The sequence below is a fragment of the Mycetomoellerius zeteki genome, unplaced genomic scaffold, assembly GCF_001594055.1.
Source record: "Mycetomoellerius zeteki isolate Tzet28-1 unplaced genomic scaffold, Tzet1.0 scaffold105, whole genome shotgun sequence".
NCBI lineage: Eukaryota > Metazoa > Arthropoda > Insecta > Hymenoptera > Formicidae > Mycetomoellerius > Mycetomoellerius zeteki.
The window spans coordinates 2,460,096-2,463,915 of record NW_017255965.1 but is presented as its reverse complement, the minus strand read 5'-3'; the positions used below and the strand labels follow the sequence as shown (position 1 = coordinate 2,463,915).

The 3,820-nt window shown below is 25.6% G+C and overlaps 1 protein-coding gene across 1 annotated transcript in view; it reads right to left on the bottom strand.

Annotated features, from left to right (window-relative positions):
• Rh50 (Rhesus blood group-associated glycoprotein Rh50) overlaps window positions 1–2,178 on the bottom strand; it is a 17,580-nt gene extending 15,402 nt beyond the window's left edge. Inside the window, exon 1 of the mRNA XM_018445996.1 lies at window positions 2,019–2,178. The gene's annotated coding sequence lies outside the window, so the exon portion shown is untranslated. The remainder of the gene's footprint in view (window positions 1–2,018) is intronic.
• Window positions 2,179–3,820: the final 1,642 nt, after the last annotated feature.

Sequence of the window (3,820 nt, the reverse complement as noted above, 5' to 3'; positions counted from 1 at the left end):
CGATACCGACATACCACTTTGTTTTTAGACAATATTTCTTAAACGAAAGATAAAAATACAACTTCAAAAACATAAATACAAACTAAAAAGTGTCTTCTATCAGATAGTATAAGCAATTTTTATAATACTGTTTACAATTTTGCAATAATTAAGTTTTTCGTAAGTTCTGTAAAAATGAGCGTCTGAGTTATGCAAAAATGAATTCCAAAACTGACATAGTAGGCAATAATGCCAACATTCCTATTCTATAAATAAAAATATATCCTATTCTGTAAAGAAAACTAATTTATGAAACTATAAACATTTAAAATGACATAATATTATCAATAATACAGTCACCATTATTTTAATTACGCAATTTGCAAAAGAACACCATAAGAATTTTCTTCTCAGATTCATAGAATTTGTTTTTAGCTGATTTGGTATAGAAATAAGCCACAAATATATGAATTATGAGTTTGTACTTCTTTAATTAGCTAAACAGATCACATTTTTATTAGTATTAATAAGGTGCAAAGTATGTCAGTATCGGTGACCTTCTTTAGTAATAGAATTATTTAGAAATTGCTTACTAAGTTTAGCAAGAATTAATTCAAATATAAATAGTTGATACTTTATTACACTGCTAAAATATATTTCAGTAAGTTATTCAATAATTTTCAGAAAATCTCATCCTGGGATCCAGTGATTTTTTTTCATCATTATTTTATTCTATTTATTATTTTTATTTCATTTCTTATTTAATTAAAAATATTTAATTTCCTTTTCTTTTAATTTTGCAAATTCCTTACATTTTATACCTTCAATCTTTTTAAGTCTTTTCTTCATTTTTGCATCAATTTGTTTAAAATTATTTTTATATATATATACTGAATTTACACAATAAAATTGGAAGATTTATTATGCGTTATTTTACACTTTATTACTATATTATATATTATATTTAGTATCTCTATATAAATATATAAATTGGTTCAATTTATATTAGTTGTAAGCTTATAAAAGTCTGTGTCACAGAGGTTGTTTACATGATCATGGATTATGAATTATAAATAGATATATGAATAATTAACAAGATAGACAAGGTCGTCAGTATAGAAAAAAATTAATTTGAAGCAATCATAAAATTTGACAATATGAGAAGAAACTACACGATCTTTAGAGTTGTTGTAAAATTATAATACACACACACACACACCCACACACACACACACAATGTGCTATAGATTAATGAAATTGTTTTTCAGTAATAAAAAAAATTGACGTTACAAACACGTATCATTTATTAACGATGACAACCTATATATCAACTGCACGTGTAAGAATAAGAATGTGAGACAGTATCTGATACAAACAATTCTCACACGCAACCACTACAAAACGCAGTTGAAACTATACACGTTCTTAAGTGTCTTAAAAAATCAATTCTCTTACAATAAAGATTTATATAATATACATATATATATATACATATATATATTTTCATATATGCACATATATACATAATAATTCACAAAATTATTAACAAAATTTTTAACAAAATTAAAACTATAAAACATTGTCATCCCTCTTGCCATTTTTATATTATTATTATTGTAAACTTATATATTATATATATTTATTAGAACAATATAATCTACATTTTACAAAAAAATATAAAGAAAACTCAATTAAAATTTTGTAACATTAATTTAATAATTAATTATTCTATTATTTATATTATTCTATTATATATAATAATTAATTTATTCTATTATTACACTTATATTATAGGTAGATGTAATATTATCTAATTTTTTAGAGAGTATAATAATAAATATGAATTATTATTTTCAAATATTCTAATATTTTCAAATGTTACAAATGATAACAAATTTCGAAAATTATTAATGCTAATATCAAAAGATAAATGCATTTGAAAATTTATATTCTTTTCTTTAATGTATCTCTATATTAATCTCGAAACAGATATTTACTTAAAGTATAAGATTTTGTTTTTAGATTCAATTTTTACTTACCTTTATTTTATGTAACAGCTTTGAAAAAGAAACGAAGAGAAGATATTAGATGAATAAAATTTTCTTTATGTTCGTAGATTGCTTTTACATGGAACTATCTGTTTCTCCGACACAAATCATTTTTACATCGCGAGTATCGGATGGAATTTTGGAGATCGAGTCGATATGTATATCGGTAAGAAATAATATAATTTCGCGAACAGAATCACGAGAAACGTCTAACCACGAGGACAAGAGAAACGATACTCGGTCAAAGAAAACGAATAGTTCAAAGCCAGTGGACAGATGACACGCGATCGATTTGTTCTGCTCAGGGAAATCGACGGTCAACATGTACCGATATAATTAGACTATACGTCGAACACGAGACAAACAAGTCGCCATTTGCAGCGGCGACCTAACATTCTATGATGCGCAGTGCGAGTTTCTCCAATAGTATAAAAGTATTTTGATATCTTGCATATAAATATTAGTATAGAGTTGACCGTTTAAATAAAAAAAGTTCTATATTTCTGTTAAACATTATTTTTCATAAAAATATTTCAGATGAAAATTTGAAGGAACACGATGTAGTAACAGTATGACTAATTGTGATCTCCGAGGTCAGCATAAAAGAGTAATTCGATTTTATAAAATAAGACTATTTATTCATATTTTTTATTAAATTTTTGACATTCTTGATCAAAACATTATGCAATATATTAAAAAATTCTAGGAATCATACAACGTAACGGTATGTCTACTTTAATTTTTATACAGACTATGAATGACCAATTATCTATTCTATGAGCTAAAAATATAATTTATAGTTTGTCGCATACATATATTTTACATTAACGTTTACAGTTAATATCTTATATAATTTTACATCTTATACGTCAAATATCTATAACATTTTGCAATAATTAACCTTTTAAAAATATGAATGTACAAAATAAAATAATTCTATAAAATGATATAATTCTTTTTATAATGAAATTGTTAAATAATCTGAGAATGACAACATTTTTTTTCATTAAACAATAAACAATGTTATGCAGTTAAATTGTAGCAAAAATTGAAAAATATAGAGTACCAGGAAAATTTTCTTCATTAAATATAAGCAGTGCTCTGCAGTTAAATTGTAGTAAAAATTGAGAGATGTAGGAGTACCAGGAAAATTGGACTCATTATAATTCATATTAAAAGATTCATATTATAAATATAATAAAATATTATATATACATTTAAATTAAAATGGAAATTTATCAGAAAATAGAGAATTATTTTACCCCAATGATCACGTTTTTATAATACGGAAATAGGGTGATTAAGATATTTTACAATACAGTGTTTTACAATACAATTTGAGAAAGCAAACACTTCAACTTCTATTCTTTATCATTTTCAACCAAGCGTCGTAAATCCAGATGACATGTAACTTGAACGTCGCGATTGTCGTGCGAAAATCCTCCGAATGTGAGTTTGCACACGAGTTCGAGAGGCGGCATTTAACTCGAGAGACAATACTCCATCGCAGTACTGCCGTCGTGTCACCGATATTTTCAAGAGAAAAATTGAATACGTGCTGCGAGTTTGAATGCGCTTTCGTTCTTCCATGATCCCTGATGCATCGCCTTTGATCAACTGCGGATCAAATTCTTCTCCGGATCGGCTGATCATGGTGGCATACGCGTAGATATATACTTGCAAAACATTGATAATCTGCTATATAATAATGTTATGAATAAGACTTTAATTTTTTAACATTAATATAAATTAACATTTCTAATTGTTGCCATCATGACATATTGTTAAATTAA